General features: G+C 43.1%; 3 long non-coding RNA genes across 4 annotated transcripts; 1 reads left to right on the forward strand and 2 right to left on the reverse strand.

Moving 5' to 3' along the window:
* Window positions 1–148: 148 nt before the first annotated feature.
* Window positions 149–11,058, forward strand: LOC139175798 (uncharacterized). 2 transcript variants are annotated; one of them, XR_011560573.1, is made up of 4 exons: window positions 149–429; window positions 3,541–4,030; window positions 8,716–8,967; window positions 10,814–11,058. It is a non-coding gene; the product is annotated as an uncharacterized lncRNA (long non-coding RNA). The 2 variants fall into 2 exon arrangements; XR_011560572.1 differs by lacking the exon at window positions 10,814–11,058 and having other exon boundaries at window positions 8,716–9,057.
* On the reverse strand, window positions 3,544–5,812 carry LOC139175801 (uncharacterized). Its single transcript, XR_011560577.1, has 3 exons — window positions 5,678–5,812; window positions 5,054–5,118; window positions 3,544–3,987 (listed from the first exon to the last, which is right to left on the reverse strand). It is a non-coding gene; the product is annotated as an uncharacterized lncRNA (long non-coding RNA).
* On the reverse strand, window positions 5,818–24,397 carry LOC139175802 (uncharacterized). The gene is made up of 3 exons (XR_011560578.1): window positions 24,295–24,397; window positions 20,127–20,188; window positions 5,818–6,365 (listed from the first exon to the last, which is right to left on the reverse strand). It is a non-coding gene; the product is annotated as an uncharacterized lncRNA (long non-coding RNA).
* Between the last annotated feature and the right edge of the window lies 1 nt (window position 24,398).

Genomic DNA, 24,398 nt, shown 5'->3' on the forward strand with positions numbered 1-24,398 from the left:
CAGTACAGCAGGCAACATTTTCTAGGCGCCAGACAACATTTTCTAGGCGCCACTGGCGACCAGGCGCCTGGGTTTGTCGATACCTGCCTTATACTATTTTCTGTATTTTATCTTAGGATGGATATATGTTTATCCCAGGCATGTTTAAATTCAGTTACTGTGGATTTATCTACCACGTCTGCTGGAAGTTTGTTCCAAGGATCTACTACTCTTTCAGTAAAATAATATTTTCTCATGTTGCTTTTGATCTTTCCCCCATCCTTGTTCTCTTCAAGGGTGGGTGTTGCTTTCCCCATTTTTGAAAGTCTTTTATTAGCCCTTTGTGAAGGTGAGCATGCTCTCCTTTAGGTGCTCTGCCGTTTTGGCCCTGATGTGGCATTTCCTGACATGACTTTCCTTGTTCCCGCATGCTTCCAGATGCGTACAAAGGTAATGAATCACTTTCACTAATATTTGCATCTTGCCTTTATGCCTCGAAAAATGCCTTGTGCATAACTAAATTGTTTTCTAATTTCTAAACTGGCAGTCAATTCCCCTTTTATATTTGTTTGGTTAGGTGGGTAGGTGGAATTTGGATGCTGCAGCCTCAGGGCAACATTTTTCAAAGGAACAAAAAAAGCTGGTCCAGATGCACTCAGAATATTAGCTTAAAAATACTTGCTAGTGGTAAAACAGGTTTCTGTTTGGTGCCTTCAGGGCTCCAAATGCAGGGCAAGGTGGTTGAGGATTATAGAGGTTGTAGTGTCATCCAGGAAGGTACGAGATTAAGGTAGGTAGTGCACAAAACTACCTTAGGGGATACATCACTCTTAATTTTTTAAAAAAGGAAATTGCTACCTTCCATTGTCAGAAGTAAAGTTGGATTCTCCCCAGCTCATTTTGCTATTGTTTACTCTTGCCAGTTTCATTCCAAAATCTTTTGTGATGCTGCACAAATTGGTCCTGTTGTGCTTTCCTACCCCACCCTCCCAGGACAAAACAAGCAGAAAATCTAAATGTATTTATTTTAAAGGTACCGAGCTCAGTGCAGAATTATACCTCAGTTAAATAGCAATCTTCCCCCAATTGAGTTGAGGGTCTTCAAAGCATTCATTCTTTTTAAAGATCACCTGGTGGGATTCTGGGACAAAGAACCTGGGGAGATGGGGAGATGCTTCATTCCACCAGATTTTGGATCTTCCTACCCCCCCTCCCCTGCTAAGAACAAACTTTGGCTGTGCTGTTCAGAAGACACAGCTTTCCAAATTTTCATGAGAGATCAGGTTTACGCCCACCCCCATCTCCCAAGTCCTCCCAATGTTCCTAAAGACTAAATTTTAATTAATATGGCAGATGGTAGTAATGTGATGCAATGCTCTTTACTCAGAAGGAGGAAATGACTGTGCATAATGGTGGAGCACTAGAGAATTTTGTCTAGTAGACCTTTGCTGCTGCCTCTTAAATCTTGATATTTCCAATTAAGAAAATAGCATGGGAATTGCTGCCAATTAAAGTGCCATATCAGCTTTCTAGACTCCTCTTGGGTTGCAAGATGAGATTTTTTTTGTGGGTGGGTGGGGAACAAATGTGAGAATGTCCCACATCTGAGGAAGGTTTCCTCAACCAACTTATGGCAAGCGTGCTTTACCCCCACCTTTTTCCCAGTCTGGTACCTTACTCTCCTGCTACGTGAATTTTGGGAGACAAATAATAAGAATTTCATACTAATAATCCATTAATTACTGTTGATCAAAAGTTCTGGTGGTGCCAGAGCTTGTTCTGATCATGTGTTCCACTTGGCTTTCCGAGTAGTGGTCTTATTTATTTGTTACTGTCTTTTAAGAAAAAGAGAAACTGCAAATAGCTTAAAGATTGGTCCCTTCAAATCTTAGCGCCTACAGGCATGATGCTTAAGAAAACCTTTTTTTTTTTCAAATAAGGAGCCACCCATTTCCTTTGTTAGGAAAATGGAATGTTAACAAACACCTGTAGCATTGCGGCATTTAGTGTTGTTCCTTATCTAATTTAGCATTTCGGTAGCAACTCATAAAGTACAATTTTGAAGATTGTGACTGCTTGATTCTGTCTTTTAAGAATTCTCAGGTTAAGGCCTGTACTGTGGACTCACTAGGCTAAATCAACTTTCTACAACAGGGGTACCCTCTCCACTCCTCCCAATTTTTTTTTTAAATCAGCACCTGTAACAACTTATGGTAGCTATTGTGGATGTATCTTACAGACTCATATTTCCAAAATTGATCGAGGTGTGTTAAAGGCACACTTAGATTGCAGATTTCAGGAAAGAGAAAGAATAATAATAAATGTTTATTTATTAACAAAGGGCATAACAGCAAGCCATATACAACTAACAGAGACAGACAGCAATACACACACTTAACTAGAACACATCTAATAAAAACACACATAAATGATAAATCTGTGTACAGCTTGCGCTTTGGATTTGTGCAAAACTGACAAACATTATTGCAAGCATCCAAATACCTGAATTGCAACAAAAATTGACTTGTGATATTTCCTACTAAAGCTCTGGGGTAATTTGTACAAATCTTCCTTCTCTGTTTATATTGAAGTGAAACATAAATAAAACCACCTTTAAAAATTGCCTTGACTACAAAGATTTACCCTTAAAACTCCCAGCATATGTCTTTCTCATCCCCCAAAAGTGAATTGATTGAGCTCAGGGAGAACAGCTAGTATCAGTGCCTTTCTGCAAATACTGTACTTGGGACAAAGCAGAAAATATTTTATGCCACTGCAGAATTGCTGCTTCCTAAGGAATCCAGCTGCAGTGGGGTTTCTTGGTATTGTGCACAGGAAAGGTGCCACGTGCTTCACTGAATTAAGGATTCTCCATTGTGGTACTTAAGTCGAAAGCAAGCAGCATCTTCCATGAAGTTAAAGAGCTAGCTTTAACTAAGGCCTCTGGGGAGCGGAGGGAAGGCAGCTCTCTCTTGCTTTAAAGCCATGCACACAGGGAAAGTTGCACGTAGCGTAGGGCGGAGCTCCAGAAAGGAAGGCAGAGTCAGTCTGAAGCCCTGGAATAACAGCAGTCCAAATATTCGGATTCAGAAGCAATGCCAGCTTGCGGAGTCCTGTTTAAAACTGAGAAATCGTTATTAAGTGATGGCTGTTGTTTTAGATGCTTAAAAGTTCTTCCAAAAGTGAAATTGGGGTGGCTCTTTTGTTTGCGTTAGAGAAATGTTATACTCTTAAGTGTGTCTTGCTTTAAAAGTTTTTATTTTTCTGGTTTTGTTCTTTGAAATCTGCAAAACTGAGCTGTGACTTTTTTGACTGTGAACCAAAATGCTCTATTATGCTTGAGCGTGCTTGGCCTGTAAAGGTGTTCTAGAGTTAACTGAACTTAAAAATCGCTTTAATTCATGAACATTATGCATTAATGGTTAGATTTATATCCTGTCTTTATTTTGCACAATTCAATATGGTTATTTGAAATTAAATATATAAGATTTTAAGAGAAAAAATATCAAAATAAGATAAAGATTTATATTTATTTATATTTATTTATTTATCTTTTTTTAGCGCTTTGAAGATTTATTTGCCTACATCTTAAGTGCTGCAGCGGTGCCTTGGATGTGGTTCAGTTTTTATTTTTGCCTTGTATTTAGCAGAAAGGCCTCTGAAATTTTTACACCCTGGCTCTCCATCACTCATCACACCTAGTCCTATCTGGGCTTGGATCATGGATATGTTCTGACTATGCCGATGCTCTTGCAAGCAACAAATGGTGACCTTGCCTTGCCTTGCCTTGCCCCTCGCATGCGCGTTTGGTGTTGTTTCCCCTGTTCCGTCAATCAGATGGACCGGTAAGGCACTTCCCACCCTCCAAAATGGCATCCGCGGGAAATTCAGGATGTTCCAAAATGGGGCTGAGGAGTTTACCCTCCCCTCACCGAGTCTGCCTTTTGGCCAACCGCTCAGGACGTGGTGACCGCGGAGGGCAGAGACCCCATCTGAGCATCTTCTTCTCTGAAAGACAAAAGGGAAAAGAAAGAAATTCATTAATAACAAGGTAAAAACAGTTCTTTATTATCAGAGCTAAACTCAGCAGTCTCTACACTAGGGAATGAGTTTTTAAAAACTGAGCTCATGGGGGCACTTGGAGGCGGTGCCTAGCTAATATGTTAATTAAACTCAGTCTCTACCAATAGGATTGGTGAATTACCCATGTTGGACTCTCCTTCCAAGTGCAGTGCAGAATTCAGAGGAGTAGCTCATTTATGGTTCTGCACACAAAGACACACACACCCTCAGTAGGTTATGTTAAATTTGCTCCATCTCCTAAGAATATCAGTAATAGGAAACAAGCATATGATGAATCAGGGAGGCATTTTTTTTTACCTTTTGAGACTTGGACAGTCATTTATTTGCTCAGCCATTCAGTTCACAAAGTTGCTAAGAAAGAGAATATAAAAATACAAAAATGCATAGACTAATGAAGCAACTATCTTGAATTGCTACTCTGTATAAAAGAAAAAATATTTATACTTGGTTCTTGTATGTGAATGTATATAGATTAGTATAATATTAAGTATAAGAAATAGCAATGTAAGATGTAACAGAAAAGGAGTATGATCTGTTCTACAAGGTATATGTGAGGTAACTTCTTCTTTTTGTTTTCTTTTTAAAAATCAATAAAAACGTATGAAAAGAACGAGAAAGGGGAATCACCAGAGAATTTTCTCAAGTAGTGATGACACCCATCCTCAAGTAGAAAGACAGTCCCTTCTTCCTGCAAACCGATTGCAGAAAAGTCCCAAACTAAGAATTAACCAAATCAGACTATCTTCCTGGCCATCATGCTATGGAAAGGAACTCTAGGCATGCAAAGAGATGGTTCAGAAAGCAATAATTTCAGAAAATAAAACCAAGAGAGAAATTTTTAAAAAGGAAGAGCTGCTTCTTTGTGATTAAAGACCAAAATAAATAGAAGGAAATTAGTTTTGTGAGGGGGTCATGCACATTTTTTGTTCCTTAATCAATGGCTGAAGCTCAGTGATGGAAGATGTGGTGGTGGTGGTGGAAGAAGCCTTACCGTTCCTTCAGAAACAATGTTCTCAGATACGTCCATTTCTTCTTCAATTTCAATTTCCAGGGAATCTGCAAGAAAAAAGAGAGACAAAACTTCACGTCTTTTCATCATTGCTCCAGTGCCATCAGTGTTAAAAGCAGAGGGCAACCTTAAACACCCACCCACCCAATCACTTGCACACACACACACACACAATTAATTAAAGAATAAACACAGAATATACACACAGACACAGAACTTACTGTGTCTACATGAAGCAGCAATCAGCAACTGCCTACACGCGATATTTCAAATCACCGCAAGGCAACTGAAACTCCCATGGAATCGGAACTTTGAGTTGTGTTCTAAATTGCAACTGCCATGCCACCAGCCCTGGCTGGAGTGGGTTGAGGCCATAGAGCAGCTATCTGTACAACTGAAGCCCAGAAAGCAATAATTTCAGAAAATAAAACCAAGAGAGAATTTTTAAAAAGGAAGAGCTGCTTCCTTGTGATTAAAGACCAAAATAAATAGAAGGAAATTAGTTTTGTGAGGGGGTCATGCACATTTTTTGTTCCTTAATCAATGGCTGAAGCTCAGTGATGGAAGATGTGGTGGTGGTGGTGGTGGTGGTGGAAGAAGCTTTACCGTTCCTTCAGAAACAATGTTCTCAGCTACATCCATTTCTACTTCAATTTCCATTTTGAGGGAATCTGCAGGAAAAAAGAGAGACAAAACTTCACATCTTTTCATCGTTGCTCCAGTGCCATCAGTGTTAAAAGTAGAGAGGGCAACTTTAAACACCCACCCACCCAATCACTTGCACACATACGCACACACACAATTAATTAAAGAATAAACACAGAATATACACACAGAGAGAGAACTTACTGTGTCTACATGAAGCAGCCATCAGCAACTGCCTACACGCAATATTTCAAATCACCGCAAGGCAACTGAAACTCCCATGGAATCGGAACTTTGAGTTGTGTTCTAAATTGCAACTGCCATGCCACCAGCCCTGGCTGGAGCGGGTTGAGGCCATAGAGCAGCTATCTGTACAACTGAAGCCCAGAAAGCAATAATTTCAGAAAATAAAACCAAGAGAGAATTTTTAAAAAGGAAGAGCTGCTTCCTTGTGATTAAAAACTAAAATAAATAGAAAGAAATTAGTTTTGTGAGGGGGTCATGCACATTTTTTTGTTCCTTAATCAATGGCTGAAGCTCAGTGATGGAAGATGTGGTGGTGGTGGTGGTGAAAGAAGCCTTACCATTCCTTCAGAAACAATGTTCTCAGCTACATACATTTCTACTTCAATTTCCATTTTGAGGGAATCTGCAGGAAAAAAGAGAGACAAAACTTCACATCTTTTCATCATTGCTCCAGTGCCATCAGTGTTAAAAGTAGAGAGGGCAACTTTAAACACCCACCCACCCAATCACTTGCACACATACACACACACACAATTAATTAAAGAATAAACACAGAATATACACACACAGAGGGAACTTACTGTGTCTACATGAAGCAGCCATCAGCGACTGCCTGCACGCGATATTTCAAATCATTGCAAGGCAACTGAAACTCCCATGGAATTGTGTTCTAAATTGCAACTGCCATGCCACCAGCCCTGGCTAGAGTGGGTTGAGGCCACAAAGCAGCTATCTTATAAAACTGAAGCCCAGGAAATATTATATTTTTACTTTCTTTTTAAAAAAAATAATCTTTATTAAATATTTGAATTAAAATACAACAAACAAAATTGGACTAACAAAGATGAATACAAAATCAGAAAATAATACAAAATAAAAATGATTTTTTTAAAGAAAGGTAGTTATGTAATTAAATACGAATCAATCGTTGTAAATATGCTTAACTAATATGATACGTATGCAAAAGAAAATGATCTCACAATAAAAATGTGTACTTATAATAGGGCAATGTGTATTTATCTTTGTTAGTCCAATTTTGTTTATTGCTTATTATTTGCAGTTATTAGTAAAGATCTACTTTGGTTTGAAATGCACTTTTATCTAAGGACAGGCCAAAGGTATCAACAGCTTTAAAATATCCCCAGCATCAACAATAAACATTATAATAATAATTTAAAACATCAGCCAACACTGATATTTTAAGGGGTAACCAGTATATATGCAGCTTTCCTAAAATGGTCAAACATAGTAACTCTGCCAATAAAAATGAGATGTTTAAATATCACAGGCTTCCTATGCTGCCCGAAATGGCTTCCAAAAGCAGCTAGAGAGGAGATTTTAGAAGCAATTTGGGGCGGTGTAGGAAGCAGCTATTGGGATGATTTTTGAAGTGATTTGGGGCAGGGTAGGAAGCAGCTAGAGAGGTGATTTTGGAAGCAATTTGGGGCATTGTAGGAAGCCTCTGGAGGGGGGATTTTGGCAGAAGGATAGGGCGACTGCAGAGAGCGGAGAAAGCGGAGGGCTAGAGGGGAAAGTGGCAACGAAATGGGGTGGCTGCGGAGAGCTCCGACGTGCCATTTTGGCCGCTGCTCGCTGAACTCATCCCGTGGGCTGGGCCAGTCTGATTTAGAGACAATCTCTTTGGCTTTGTGGTCGACTTGGTAGACTTTGTCACACATGAATGTCTGCCCGCCTAAGATGAGCAAAGTGTGCCCGGCTTGGTCTGAATCTTGTCCGGACAGTAAAGAAGAAGAGACCCTTCTTGCCCTGCTAGAAAGGTGGGACCATTGGGAGGAGGTGGAGGAGGTGGAGAACATGGGCAGAGGGGAGGTATACATGAAGAGATGGGGAATGACAAGAGAAGGAGGAGGAAGAATAGGAATATATGAAAGAGAAGGAGAATAGGGGACGGACAGGAGGAGGAGGAGGAGGAATACCTGAAAGAAAAGTGGGGCAGGGGAATGGGAAGGACAACAGAAATGGGGGGAAAGCAGAAGAGGAGAATTCTTATAGGAGAACATTGCATAGAGCCATAACCTTAAATTTCTGCAACGCCTCGTCCCCTGTTTGGGCACTCCTGCATGCGCAACAGTGCACGCCCAGAGTCTTTCGGCACCCAAAGGATAAAAGGTTTGCCATCACTGGATTAAGACCAGATTACTTACGGGACCGTCTCCTGCCTCATGTATCCCAGCGGCTGGTTAGATCCCTCAGAGTTGGCCTTCTCCAGGTCCCATAAGCCAAGCAATGTCACCTGGCAGAACCTAGGGGAAGGCTCTTCTCTGTGGTGGCTCCGGTTCTATGGAAGCAGCTCCCCCCAAAGATTCGTACCCTCCTTTCTCCTGGCTTTTCGAAAGGTTTTAAAAACGCACCTTAGCTGGCAGGCATGGGCCGTTGAATGTTGCTATTCTGCTCTGACTGATGATATGATTGTGTTTGAATGGAACAGGTTGAATGTTACAACAGTGTCCAGGCTACTGCTGTAAGACACATATTGTGGCCCCCTGTTTGACTTTTAGCAGATGGAAATGCCTGTGTATAGCTGAAGGGCCGTACTCAGGTTTAACCTATGCTAAAGTCAAAACCCTGATGTTTTTCCCTCACATAAGCACATTCCATAAAAGGCATGGTTCAGCAAATTCCTCACTCACTCACCTGTTGAGTTGTACCTTTCCAATTGGATGAACTTTGCTGCAGTATTGTGCAATCATTTTGTATTGGACCTGGCTTGTCACATGTATCCTATCCTCTAGATGTCTGTTTATAATAAAAGGAAGTCCCCTGACTGTGGTCAGGGTCGTCTCACCTTGAACAAATTCATGTCTGTGCCTTCTGATTTGGAGACCCCCCGAGGCGACCCACTAGGAGCGGAGGAATGTCTGCAACTGGTGACCCTGATGTGATCTATGTAAAGGACACAATTCTTGGTATGTCCTTTACTCACCAATGGAGAAGACATCTGAATTCGCCATGGCCGGCCGTTTGTGAACGGAGTACCCATTTTTGTGAGTATGGGATCTCAATTTTCTAAGTCTCTAACTGCCTGTCATCCATTTTGATTCTTAATGGTAAAAATTTGCCTTTGCCTGCTTAAAAGGACCTAATTAATCTTTTAAAGTATAGGGGTGGCATACAAGTCTAATAAATAATAATAATATTTATCAAAATTGTCTCACCTATCCGGAAAAGGGCACGCTAAAATGTTTAATTTGGATAAAATTGTGAGCTTATTGTCATAAGGTGCCAAGAGCACCCCCGAAAATACTCTCCACATGGCGGATTGTTATGGAATGTCTTCAAATTCATGATAATGTAATGAAGGGGGGTATGGATCCTCCCCCGCCATATGAATCAGACAATAAATTGCCACAAAAAGTGGAAACAGAGACTTCCAAAGTTTATCCTGTAATTTCTTCTGCTCCAGAATTGAAATAAAAGGTGCTATAGCCCAAGGGCTGGAGCAAGCTAGAAGAATAGGAGACATTCTTGAGGATGAATCCTCTTTTTTTGCTCCGGTTGTTATAACTAATCAAGGGCAGGTAACAATAGAGCCATTGCCTGTTAAAATTCTTAGAGACCTGAAACAAGCCGTTACTCTCTATTGCATTCAAAGCCATTATGTTTTAGGTCTAATTCATAGTATTACTGGGACATATACTTTTGCCACAGATAATTGGAGGGATCTTTGCCGGATGATTTTTACTGAGACACAGTATGTAGTTTGGGAATCAGAATGGAGGAGAGAGGCAGAGAGATTGGTTCAAGTTTCTAACAATGCCTTTACTTTAGAACAAATTTTAGGTCAGGGAGCCTTTTCTCTTTTTGCTGCCCAAGCGCAACTCCCTGCCATAATTTTTACTAATTGTAGCATGGTTGCTCCAAAAGCGCTTCAATTGGTTGATGATCCTTCTTCTTCAGGGAGAAGTTCCTTTGCTAAAATATTTCAAGGAGCAAACCAAGATTATTCAGAATTTATAGATTTGCTCCAAAAAGCCCTTGAGAGAGAAGTCCAACATTCAGTTGCACGACAGGAGTTACTTAAGAAATTAGCCTTTGAGAATGCAAATGAGGATTGTCAGCGGGTTTTGCAACCTCTTTTGTCTTGCCTGGACGTGGGCTTGGCTGATTACCTTCGTGCTTGCCGTATTGTTGGGACTAATGCTTATAATGTGGAATCTTTGGCTATGGCTCTCCAAAAAATTTGGTAATTGCTATAACTGTGGAAAAAAACGTCATTATAAGAATCAATGCCTTGCGCCAGGAGGAGGGGTGGCCATAAGCCCATTCAATATTAAACCTAGAACTTTATGCCCTCGCTGTAAAAAAGGCTTTTATTGGGCAAATCAGTGTCGTGTGAATCCCCTCCCACAGCAGCAACAACAGCTGCAGGGAAACTAGGGGGCAATCAGCCAACCCCGCTACAAAGGTTGGAAACTTTTTCCACTCTCCTTTTGTGATTTCAATGGAACTTTTTGCTAAAGAAACTGTGGACATGCAAATTCCAGGTTCAACTTATTTTCTTCCTATTGATCATTCTAGCAGTCCTAATTTTCCTTCAACTTTGCCTTTGTTAGTCTATCCACATCGTGATCTTATTTCACTTGGCGTTCTTGCCTCACCTTTCTTGATTTACTCTTGCTCTATGTATTGTGGATACTCCATTGATTGTTAAAGAGGGAGACGTTGCTACTGCTATCCCTGTTGCTTTAGAATGTGATACCTCTGATTATAATGACATCCATGAAGTACCACCTCCTAAATTTAATGTCATGGCAATTGATACAGCTGTTAAAGAAAAAAGACCCGTGATCACCTTTAATATTAAAGGATGTCCTTTTCCTGGTATTTTAGATACTGGAGCTGACGTCTCAGTGATCCAGGAGCAGGATTGGCCTTCTACCTGGCCCACAGATTCATCTCCAACTGTAAGAGGTGGTTGGGGGTATTCATGAAGCAAAGATCAGTAAGAAGTGGCTTCCGGTAACCTCCCCAGATTCAAAAGTAACGGCCCATATCAAACCTGTTATTTTGCCACTCCATTTAAATTTGTGGCACGTTTGATTTTACAGTAATTTTTCCACTCTTTGTCATGTCTGTTACTCCTCTTTCTTTAACTCTTTTAAATGATACCCCTGTGTGGGTGGATCAGTGGCCATTAACAGCAAAAACATTGGCTGCTCTTGCTGAATTGGTTCAAAAACCATTTCTCAAAAACCATTGCTTTTTGCCACTTTGATTACTAAGGGACACAAGCGTTGTAGACTCTTGATTGGCATGGAAACTTTTCAACTTTTTGTTCCTTGTCCCTTGAGTATATGGGAAATTTTATTTGAATTCTCAGAAGATCTCCAATTTGCCTTGGCCTATTGGCCAGGTCAAGTATTGTATCACCTAACCTCAGATCCTAGATTGTCTTTGATAAAAATGGTTCCTGCAAAATGGCAACTTCCCTGCTCCCCTCAACCTCTGCCAGATGCACTCACAGTTTTTGCAGATGGCAATAAAACACATGGAACTTGTGTCTGGATGGAGCAGGGCCAATGGAAAACCTTAATCACAACCCCACAAAAATCTGCCCAACGTGCTGAATTGGCTGCATCCATTTTGGCCTTCTCTACTTTTTCCCATCAACCTTTTAATTTAATTTTGGATAGTTTGTATGTCACTCAAATTATTCAGACTATCTATCAGGCCTATCTTTCCCCTTCCATTGAACCTGCACTTTTATCCTTGTTTTTGACCCTTCAGAAATTTATTAATGAACGCCAACATCCATTTTCTGTTTCTCAAATTAGAAGTCATCAACCATTCCCTCGTCCTTTGCAAGAAGGAAATGATGTTGCAGATGCTGCAGCGTCTGCTGCTGCAGCTCCTGTTCATGAATGGTTTTTAGTGGCTCCCACTCCTTGGGAGAGCCAGTCCTATTTTCACCAAAATTCAAAATCTCTTGCAAAGCAGTTTCATATCACTGCAGCTGAAGCAGCTGCCATAGTTCAACAATGCCCTACCTGTAGTCAACAGACAAATTCTATTCCAATGGGGGTTAACCCTCGAGGTATCAATGCCTGTCAAATTTGGCAAATGGATGTAATGCAATATCCTTCATTTCCCCCCTGGAAATATATTCATGTTACTATTGATACTTTTTCAGGATTTGTTATGGCCACCCCCCCCCCCCAAAGGGGTGAGGCCACTAAGCATGTCATTAATCATTGCATTCGGACTTTTGCATCATTGGGACGCTTAAAAGAACTCAAAACTGACAAAGCAATCTGGATTAAGGGGTAAAGGTCCCCCCAGCCTCCCGGTGGTGCAAGACATTATTAACATTTCTTGGTTCACGTCAAATTTTTTGAATCTTTCCGGAACACCTCCATTGTCTGCAGCTTATCATCATTTTTCAGCTCCCTCACCCTCCCCAGTTCGACCACCAGTCTACTATCAAGAACTGTCTGATCCGACTTGGTGTGGTTCAGCTGACCTCATTACTTGGGGGCGAGGTTACGCTGCCATTCAACTGGACGATCATGTACTTTGGGTACCGGGAAGAAACGTAAGACCTTACTTGCCTAAACAAAATATAAAAGGAGGGACTAAAGACATATACTGTGATAATAAAGCCACATCAGATGCCAGTGCACACATCTGAGGCTGTATCCCTCCCGGACCAGGAACATGGGATGGGACACCCTCCACCACATGAAGAAATAGAAGACAACTTTGTACCTTCTCCATCATCTCTTCTACCAATAGGATGTCCTGTTCTTGGTAAAAGATTGCCAGAATATCCTTATTTTCTATGGGAAAAGCTTATAATGTCTACCTCATGTAAAATCTTTTTCATTTTTTTATTATGGCTTTGTTTTTAGTTTTAGGAATATTGCATATTTTATGGCTATTATTGTAAGTAATAATGCAGACTTGGCTAAGAACCAAAATAATAACACACAAACCCTTCCCTCATATAGCACATTTTTGTCACTCCTGAACATAGTTATACTAGATCCCCTTGCTCCTTAGTACATACTACAAGTATTTATTGTAGCATCTGTGTGACTATCACTACTTATGGTTCTAAAACCATAAAAACTCTTGCACGCAAAAATTCCACCATTGAAAGCTGTAAAAAAAGGAACTTGTATTTTCCAACAGCAGCAATATGATATTTATAAAGACTCAAAAAATAAATACTGGTGCTCTAATCCAAGGCCCCCGAAACAAGTTTAACTATCAGTACATGGAGGCCATAAAAGCATAAAGAAATGGTTTAAGAAAACCCAACTTGTTTTTATTAACTACACCAGTTTTTGCTTACACAGAACAGGTTACTCAAATTGTTTTGGATTTTGCTGCTTGCACTCTTATAAAGACTCCTCTTCCACATACACCTGTGGATCCCGACAATGGATAGAGATGTATAAAAATAATGAAAAATATCTCTGCTACAATGATAATGAAGTATATTCTGATACATTCAATGCACTAGCAGGGAGAATTAGTGAACACAAATGGACCCCTTGTGGTGGCACTTGGGAAAATGTTTGCCAATACACAGTCACCCCAAAACACACACGTTGCCGTAAGGAGACCATTGCAAATTTATCACACCATTTGAATGGGAACCAGGTACGTCTCACATGGAACATTAAAGAAGGAGAAGTCCAATCTATGGGAGTTGGGATAGATGGTAAAGGAACTGATTCTACCTCTTATATAACTTTTAAACAAACATGGACTTCAAATGTTATTGATATAGAATGGTCAGTATATGACACTTTAAAGAAAACTGGAAAACAACCCATTGTCACTGATGTAGCTAGGAACCTCTTTATTGAATTTTCAGAAAATGTTGCTAAATCATTAGGTGTAAAAATCGCTTTGTTTGTGGAGGTACTAACATGGGAGTAGTTTGGCCATGGGAAGCTTTGGAAGCAAATGCAGAAAAATTGACCAATCTGATCTCCCAAGATAATATATCAAAAAGGATTGGGGATGAACTGTATTCAGAAAGGAAATGGGCCCTGACCACTAATTTAATTGACAAGGCTTGTTACAAACATAATCATACAAATAGTGTCATGGTAGTAGATTTATTATGGTTGGGCTTCTGGGAGAAAGGTGAATGGATTAGTGAATCCAACTTCTCAGTTACCCCACGTGATTTTACAGGCATTTTAAAAAATGACACTCATAGTCATTGGACTACCCTGAAAAATATGTATTGGATTTGTGGAAACACAGGGTATGAGTATTTACCGGCCAATTGGTAAGGCACCTGTGTTTTGGGATGGATCAAACCTTCATTTTTTCTAATACCTCTGAAGAATCAGCAACACCTTGGTATTCCTGTTTATGATGCTTGGAAATCTTCATGTAAACGCCGGGACATTTCTACTAGTATCGGAGGAATCCAAGTGGGCAAATGGGGAGCAGATGAGTGGCCCCCTGAGAGAATCATTTCTTATGATCCTGCCATTTGGGCTGTGAATGGAAGTTGGGGGTATCGTACTCCAATCTACATGTTAAACAGAATAATCAGGTTCAGGCCGTAATGGAAATTGCGGGAAGCAGAATTGACAAAGCCTTAAATATTATTGCCACTTAACAAGATAAACTCAGAACAGCTGAGGGTGGAGTTTGTGGGAAATTCAACTTGACAAATTGTTTGCAAATTAATGAAGTTGGCAAAGTAGTATCCAACCTCACTGCTGGGCTCCGGAAAGTGGTGCACATGCCAGTGCAAAAATGGACAGAAATCTTGGATGACCAAGGGTTTCTTGGTGGTATTTTCAGAAATTGGAAACAAGCTGCTTTCATGATAGGAATTATATTGCATATTATTATGCTTCCAGGCATGATTCCTTTACTTTGTAATTTAATCCAGAGTACTGTCAAGTCCGTTATTTCAGCTATGCCGAGAAATGAGAAACAGGCATTGGTGATTAACAATGAAATGTAGTACCCTCTGTTAAAGGATGACTTATCGTTTATACAGGAAAAAACAACCATTCTTAATGATCAATGAGGAGGAAGAATCTGCCTTTAAAAAAAATAAAAAACAGAGGAAATGTTGCAAAATAGTGTCCAGGTTACTGCTGTAAGACGCATATTGTTGCCCCCTGTTTGACTTTTAGCAGATGGAAATGCCTGTGTATAGCTGAAGGGCCGCACTCAGGTTTAACTTATGCTAAAGTCCAAATCCTGTTGTTTTCCCCTCACATAAGCACATTCCATAAAAGGCATGGTTCAGCAAATTCCTCACTCTCTCACCTGTTGAGTTGTACCTTTCCAATTGGATGAACTTTGCTGCAGTATTGTGCAATCGTTTTGTTTTGGACCTGGCTTGTCACATGTATCCTATCCTCTAGATGTCTGTTTATAATAAAAGGAACTCCCCTGACCTTGGTCAGGGTCGTCTCACCTTGAACAAATTCATGTCTGTGCCTTCTGATTTGGAGACCCCCGAGGTGACCCACTAGGAGCGGGGGAATGTCTGCAGTTGAATGGCTTTTAAATTGTTCGGGTTTTAGTCTAGGTTACTTCGGTTTTTTAAGTTTTGTACTTTGTATTGTTTTTACTATGTAAGCCACCCTGAGTCCTTTTGGTGAAGAGTGGCCTAGAAATCCAAGTAAGTAAGTAAGTACCGTATATACTCCAGTATAAGTCGAGTTTTTTAGCCCAAAAAATGGGCTGAAAAACCCGACCTCGACTTATACTCGGGTGACTAACATGTCACCACAAGAGGGCGCAAGCGGCTGAGGGAAAGACAGCCGTCTGCCTTTGCTTCAGCTAGAAAGAAGCGGCAACTGCCCGGTCAAGAAGCAAGAATCCACCCCCTAGCCAAACGGCTTTTTTCTTGTTTAGCGCGGCGTTCGAGTGGTTGGCAGGTTCCTTTGCTTGCACGCAAGAGCCAACCACTCGAACGCCGCGCTAAACAAGAAAAAAGCCTTTGGCTAGGGGGTAGATTCTTGCTTCTTAACCGGGCAGTTGCCCCTTCTCCCAGAGCTTCTTTGGAGCTGAAGCAAAGGCAGACGTCTGTCTTTCCCTAAGACGTTTCCTGGAGACCGCTAAAGATATCGCTCTGGGAGAGGGGGCAACTGCCCGGTTAAGAAGCAAGAATCCCCCCCCCCCTAGCCAAACGGCTTTTTTCTTGTTTAGCGCGGCGTTCGAGTGGTTGGCAGGTTCCTTTGCTGGCACGCAAGACCCAACCACTCGAACGCCGCACTAAACAAGAAAAAAGCCGTTTGGCTAGGGGGGGGATTCTTGCTTCTTAACCGGGCAGTTGCCCCCTCTCCCAGAGCTTATTTGGAGCTGAAGCAAAGGCAGACGATTGCCTTTTCCTCGGTCGCTTCCCGGAGACCGCTTTGGGACATCGCTTTGGGAGAGGGGGCAACTGCTCCCAGTTAAGAAGCAAGAATCCCCCCCCCTAGCCAAACGGCTTTTTTCTTGTTTAGCGCGGCGTTCGAGTGGTTGGCTCTTGCGTGCAAGCAAAGGAACCTGCCAACCACTCGAACGCCGCGCTAAACAAGAAAAAGGCCGTTTGGCTAGGGGGGGATTCTTGCTTCTTAACCGGGCAGTTGCCCCCTCTCCCAGAGCTTCTTTGGAGCTGAAGCAAAGGCAGACGATTGCCTTTTCCTCGGTCGCTTCCCGGAGACCGCTTTGGGACATCGCTTTGGGAGAGGGGGCAACTGCTCCCAGTTAAGAAGCAAGAATCCCCCCCCCCTAGCCAAATGGCTTTTTTCTTGTTTAGCGCGGCGTTCTAGTGGTTGGCTCTTGCGTGCAAGCAAAGGAACCTACCAACCACTCGAACGCCGCGCTAAACAAGAAAAAAGCCGTTTGGCTGGGGGGGGGATTCTTGTTTCTTAAACTGGGAGCAGTTGCCCCCTCTCCCAAAGCGATGTCCCAAAGCGGTCTCCGGGAAGCAACGGAGGGAAAGGCAATCGTCTGCCTTTCCTTCAGCCCGAAAGAGGAGGCAAATGCCCTGCCTTCCCCCAGCCGGTTAACTTGAAGCGCTCGGTTAACCGGCTGGGAGAAGGCAGGGCATTTGCCTCCTCTTTTGAGCTGAAGGAAAGGCAGACAACTGCCTTTCCCTCGGTTGCTTCCCGGAGACCGCTTTGGAACGTTGCTTTGCTTGCGCCTGCCTCTCCTACAGCGGAGAGAGGCGGCAAATGGCCAGCCCTTCCCCCACCCGCTTAGCTGAGCCCTTCGGGAAGGTGCCGCCTATCTTCGCTGTAGGAAAGGCAGGCACATCTGAAGCGCGTGGGGAAGTGGCTGTGGGAGGCAACGACATTCCTAAGCCGGTGAGGTGTGGTGGGGGGGTGGCGAGAAGATAGAAGCAAGAATCCACCCCCCCCCCAGCTTTTCCCCCCTCTCCCCGCAAGAAAAGGAGCCAGCCAAACACTCCAATGCCGCGCTAGAGGGGGGGAAAGCCGATGAGGTGTGTGTGGGAGGCGGTGTGGATTCTTGCTTCTGTCTTCTCAACACCCCCTCACCCCACCTCTCGGGAAGAGAGCAACAGGAAAGGACGCAGTTTTCTTCTGCCGGGTCGAGGACAAAGCGGGTGTTGAGGGCGGCGGGCGAGCAACATTTCAGCGGGGAGAAAACCCCAAGCTGAGAGTGCCTTTTAAAATCACTCTCCTCTCAGCCTCGGCAAGCTGCCGAGAAGTGGGGTTTTTGGAGTGGGGAGACAAAAACGCTCAGAATGTCACCAACGAGGCATTTCTCCAAGGGGCGGGGGTCCCTAAACTTTCCTTTAACCCCAGCGGACACAAAGATGGGAATGCGTGGTCCTCGCCAGCCACCCATCTGCGGGGGCTGCCCTGCGCCAAGGCAGAATTAAATTCAACAACCAAAATATTATATTTTTTAAAAAACATACTTTTTTGACAGTTTGTTTGCCTTTTAAGACATCTCTCTGGCTGTGCCTAATGTCAACAATAAAAAGTTTTGCCAGGTGAAATTTTTTTTTGCCAGATTAGCTATGGATCTCACTGAAGAAATTTTAAAGAATACTCAAAATGATTCTTCATTTGCTTTGTAACCTTAAATAAAAAAACAATACAGTATTGACTCTGTAATTTACCCGGGGAGGGGACAGGAGGGGGGCACAGACAGACAGGAAAGGAAGACAGACAGACAGAGACCTATGACCACAATTGAGCTCAAAATTTGTTGTTAAGCAAAAGCATTGTTAAGTGAAAATCACCACATTTTACTCAATCCATGACATTTCCTAGCTCTAACAGTGATGTGCAAGCTAGGGAAGTACCGGTACATCTGAAGACATGTGTAATGTTCTAGTTATGGTTAACTGTGTGGCAGAAAGTGGACTCTGGGTTTGTTTTCCTATTACAGTAAGTGAGGTTGAATGTACCATATATAATTTTACAAGAGCTCTCTCTCTTTCTCTCTCTGTATATACACATACAGTTTATATAGTAGATAATGTACAGTATATTTTTGTGTGCCTGTGTGTAATATTTATTTACACATATGGCATATATACATAGAATTAAGTATATTTTGGATGTTCAGTAATTGTAAATATAGAGGGAAATTGTATCTCTTTGAGGCAAGGAGAGGTCAAGTATCCTAACCCTAACCCAAACCAGCAGGAGCAGGGGATTGAGGTAAGTACCTAGGTACTTGCATTTTTTTTGCCTATACCTGCCTTGGGGGATATATACCTGTTTACCCTCTTTTAAACTTACAGAGCTAGTTTACTGGCTTTCTTTGAAATAAATATTCTAAAATATTTAATCTACTGATGCCTCAATTGATGTAATTTTATTGGTTTCCATTTTTATAAGTTACCAGTAGCCGCTGCAATTTCCACCCTCGACTTATACAGGGGTTTATAAATTTTCCCAGTTTTTGTGGCAAAAGTGGGCGCCGCGACTTATAGTCGGAGCGACTTATACTCGAGTATATACGGTAAGTAAGTAAGTAAATGTCTCTCTCCCTCTCTTGCTATCTCTTTCCCCCCTTTCCCTCTCTCTTTCTCCCTCTCCCTCTCTTGCTATCTCTTTCTCTCCCCCCTCTCTCCCTCTCTCTTTCCCTCTCTTGCTATCTCTTTCTCTCCCCCCTCTCTCCCTCTCTTTCTCTCCCCCCTCTCTCCCTCTCTTGCTATCTCTTTCTCTCCCCCCTCTCTCCCTCTCTCTTTCTCTCAGCAGCGGCTTTGGGCAGTAGCCGTGGGGCGGCGGCAAGATCGTCAGCTGTGAGGCGGAGCTCCGGAACGGAGGCACCGATGGCGGCTAGACGTGTTGCTAGACGCCGTACATGCTGGCGTTGCGCTGGGCATGGACGTGGGGTGGAGCCTCCATCCCGGCCCAGACAGCAGGCAAGTGCCAGCCATGCAATTCTAGCATGTCCAGCCGCCGTCGGTGCCCCTGTTCCGGAGCTCCGCCTCACAGCTGACCACTCTGCCGCTGCCCCACGGCTACTACCCGCTGCGGCTGCCGCCGCCATCACCCTCCCACTGCGCGCTGCCCTTCCGCTGCCGCTACCCTCCCACCAGGACCCAAAGCTCACCTGCTGCAGCCGCCAGGGAAGCTCCAGCCGGGCGAGGCACTGCAGTTGCCAGAAAACTTGGAAGGCGCTAAGAAGGAAGCTCAGCTTCCGTTCTCACAACTTTTTGCTCTTCGCAAAAAGTTTCGAGACCAGAAGCTGAGCTGCTTTCTTCGCGGCACACCTGACCATGTCTCGCGGCACACCAGTGTGCCGTGGCACACCGGTTGGGAAACACTGGTCTAGCTGATGGGACCTGGAGAAGGCCAACTCTGTGGGACCTAACAGGTTGCTAGGATTAATGCGGTAGAAGGCGGTCCCGTAAGTAATCTGGTCCGATACCATGTACGGCTTTATAGGTCATCACCAACACTTTGAATTGTGTCTGGAAACCAATCGGCAACCAGTGCATTCCGCGGAGTGTTGGAGAGACATGGGTGTATCTGGGAAGACCCATGACCGCTTGCGCATCTGCATTCTGCACAATTGGAAGTTTACCAACACTCTTCAGAGGTAGCCCTATGTGGAGAGCATTGCAGTAGTCAAACCTCAAGGCGATAAGGGCATGAGTGACTGAGCAGAGACTCCCTGTCCAAATAGGGCCGGAACTGGTGCACCAGGAGTGCTATAGTCTGGTGGGTTTCCTTTTTCCTCTTACCTTAACAGACGTTTTTCCTGCCGCAGAACTATCATCAACTCTAATGCAATACCGAACGGCATCTTAAGGGTGGGGAGGGAAGAAAAAAAAAAAGATTGAATTGAATTAGATACTTTATTTGGCCAAGTAAGATAAGACAATGCAAGGTAATCCTTGCTGCAAGCAACAGAATTCAGTATCGTCATATTTTTCTACTTCATCATCATCATCCCAATAAGAGGAAGTAGTAAAGAAGATAAGAAGAATAAATAATATTACTGCAGTCGTACTACATGGATAAAAATCCCTCAACACTGTCAAATTATTTACTAAGTCTGCACTACTATTTTTTCCTCATTATTCCTATCACCCATCTCCTCCCACTTATGACTGTATGAATGTAACCTTGTTGCTTGTATATTAAGATAGTTATTAATTGTTCTATCAGTGTGTCTCAACCACCGATAATTACAGGGTAATTAGTCCAGAAAGACACAAATGATGCAGTTGTGCATTAGTAAACAACTGCACTTGACTGAGGAAAGCTGCAAACATGCGTCTGTCACCCCAGAATTTTTCAGGCAGAGCCACAAAGCATTTCCTCCTTGGTAGTGGCTGTGGGGCAGGAGCTGCTGGCTGCACCTGTGGAATGACAGGCTGCTGTGATAATATATCCACCTGGTTCTGTAACTGCAGCATTGTCTGCGTTAACGCTTGGATTTCCATCCTCAAAGCCTCTAAGACTGTTTGCATTTCTGCCATACCAGCAGCCATGATCAGATAAATGCCAGAAAAAAGAGAAGCAAACAATCCAACACATTTCACCCTGGAACGGTATGTGTTTGGGGGTTGATGGCAGTTTATTCTATTCTGCCGGTGTGTCTCAACCGCCCATAATTACAGGGTAATTAGTCCAGAAAGACATGCACCACATGATAGAAGGAAACCCCAAAAGTCTATTAACAGAAAAACAAATAGCTCCCTTTTTAAATGTCAAAGGGATTTTCTGGTATACACAAGGCACAGGTTAAATGCAATCCAAATTCTCACCCAATAACTGGGAAATTGAGTCCAATTCTAAAGTCCAGAAAGTCCACACACAATCTTGAATAGCAAAAGCCACGATCTTGACGAAACTATGAATCAGATAAACTGCCATGAGGCTAAAACAGCAGGCTGCTCTTTTATCTGTAGCACTAATTACAGCAGCCCCACCCAACCACAGGTGGCCTAATTTATCTCCTGTAATAATCCTTCAGTTGTTGTCTCCTATGCATCACTCTACGCATGTGTGGATGTGTCATAAATTCTTGTTCTGAATCCAGGGATGATAAGGATGATTGATCTCCTGTGCTGTCTGCCAAACTCCCCTCTTCCAAGTCACCCCCACCTTCTGCTTCTCCCGAGGAAACTTCACTACCTGCCTCTGTCGGCAATAAAACAGGCCTATGACATGTTGATGTTTCCCCTGCATCCACCTCCACATTCCTTGGGGCAGGAGCTGGGCCAGAGCCAACCACAACATTAATATTGTTTCTTCGTTGCTTATTTGACCCCTATGACAATCATTAAGTGTTGTACTTCATGATTCTTGACAAATGTATATTTTCTTTTATGAAAGCATATGCACCAAAGATAAAATCCTAGTGTGTCCAATCACATTTGGCCAATAAAGAATTCTATTCTATTCTATTCTATTCTATTCTATTGATATTAGGCAATATTATGAGAATGTGTTCAGCAGCATGGGTAGGGGGGAAACCCATCCTTTCGTCTAAATGTCTATGGAGATTCTTAATCATCCAGGTCATAGTTGTTTCAAAGGTGCTTTTGTTTTCCAAGAAGCAACTGGACTTTCTGTTTTTTCTTTAAAGGCTGGAGAAGCTTCTTGGATGAGAAGCGAAAGGCCTTTAAAGAAAAAAAACCAGAAAGGCCAGGTGCCTCTTGAAAAAAGCAGTCTGTCATCTGCACCTCTGTAACTGTCTGGTTTGGTTCTGCAACCCAACAAGACCAACAGACTTCAGAGGAGAATCAAAATTGCAGAAAAAACAATTGCTGCCAATCTGCCTTCCTTTGAGGACCTGTATACTGCCCGAGTCAAAAAGGGTGGTGAAAATATTGACTGACCCCTGGTATCCTGGACATAAGCTGTTCAACTGCTACCCTCAAAACGTCGCTATAGAGCACAGCACGTCAAGACAACCAGAGACAACATTTTTTTCCCAAACGCCATCACTCTGCTAAACAAATAATTCCCTCAATACTGTCAAACTATCTACTAAGTCTGCAGTACTATCAATATTCTCATCTTTCCCATCACCCATTTCCTCCCACAAATGACTGTATGACTAAGTTTTTTGCTTGTATCCTTACAATTTATATTGACTAGTTCCTAATATGATTTGATTTCTTATTTGTATCCTATGACAATCATCATGATTCTTTATGAGCTTTTCTTTTATGTACACTGACAGCATATGCACCAAGACAAATTTCTTGTATGACTAATCACACTTGTCCAATAAAATTCTATTCTACCTTACTCCAGGGGTCGACAAAGTTGTTCAGAATCTAGGAGCCAGCCAAAAAATTTAGGAGCCAGAATTTTTTTTAAGCAAACTTGGTTTTTTGCCGAGTCTCCACCTGACATCGCTTTCACCCCCTCCCCCCCGGCGCAGGCCTGGCTCCGCCGAGCCGGCTCTGCTGTACTCCCGTCGGGATCCGAGGGGAGACCGTTAGTCAGAAACCGAAACAGAGAAGAAGGAAAGGGAGACCGGGCCGGGGACGCGGGGGAGGGGGGGAGGGGGGAGGAGGGGTTACTGGTCGGAAGTCACCGCGCACGCGGCCGGAGGAGGAATGAACAAAACCTCACGCCGGGAGGGGAGGGGCTTCCGCTTCTCTCCGAAGGCGGGTGAGCGGCCAAGATCGGAGCGTCTGTGTGCGGTGGGGGGGAGTGAAGGGGTTCGAGTAGGAGGCGGAATGGAGGCAAGGGGGGGAGGGAGAGACGCACGCAAGCGCAGGGGACGCTGGGAAAGCAGCTCGCTCCGAGGTTGATGGGCGGAGCTACGGAAGCCAAGATGTACCATTTCTGGGCATAAACACAAGGCGGGAAAAATATACTGTATACATACAGTACAGCAGGCAACATTTTCTAGGCGCCAGACAACATTTTCTAGGCGCCACTGGCGACCAGGCGCCTGGGTTTGTCGATATTTGCCTTACTCTATTCTATTTTGGGGGGGGGGCATTGTTGTGTCTAGTTGCTTTGGCCTGCAATGCCCTGTAGTGCCATCTCGAGGGGAAGAGCTGAAACAGTTTATGTCCAGGATGTGAGGAGTCTGAAGATATTCTCTCAGCCCCCACCCCACCCTTCTGACCCGCACTATATACATGTCTTCTATAGAAGGCAGGATGGTTGCAATTGTTTTTTCTGCAGTTCAAAACTATCCGTTGAAATCTGCCTTGTCCTGTTTTGGTTGCTTTACCAAGCCTAATCGTTAGAGAAGTACAAGTAATGAGACTCAATAATTCTTCTGTAAAATTATCAGCAGCTCCTGGGAGAGTTTCAATTTTCTGAATGGACACAGGCAAGAATGTTGAATGTAAATAGAATGATGTAAATAGTTACCACAAGTTCATCTTAATCCCCTTGGTCTAATGGTCAAGCAGAACGTAAAGTGTGAGTGGCTAAGGAAGCAATAAGAACCATGTGACATCCAAGAATGCCTAGACCAAATCTTACTTACCCAACACATCACCCCCAGCTCTGTGACTAATAAAAGTCCTGCTGAATTGTTAATGGGAAGGAAACTGAGGTCTCCCCTTGATAGGTTACACCCTTCATACTCTGAACCCCAAAAGATCACGCATGTATCTCCTGAAAGGTCTTTATCTGTGGGTCAAGCTGTATTTGTAAAGAACTTTGATGGAGGGCTAAACTGGTGTAAAGGGACAATTATGGAAAAAATGGTTCCTAAGACATATTCCGTCCTTTTAGAGGACGGCCGGACTTGGAAGAGACATATTGACCATTTACGGAGGCACCTGGAATTGGCCAGCCTTCAACAAGGACAAAAACAAACAACTAATTTGGACTGCGACACTTCACTCCCTACAGGGAGCCCGATGCAGCCACAACAGCAACAAAGTCGCACCGCAACAGACAATATAGACATTGAATTATACTTACAGGATCCCTGGTGGCATTCCAGCATTGTGAGAGTGTTTCCCGAGGAGGAGGGCAGTGGTTGGGTGGACTCAACACATGGATGCACCCCGCTGGCAAGACCAGGA

Source organism: Erythrolamprus reginae, chromosome Z (assembly GCF_031021105.1).
Source record: "Erythrolamprus reginae isolate rEryReg1 chromosome Z, rEryReg1.hap1, whole genome shotgun sequence".
NCBI lineage: Eukaryota > Metazoa > Chordata > Lepidosauria > Squamata > Dipsadidae > Erythrolamprus > Erythrolamprus reginae.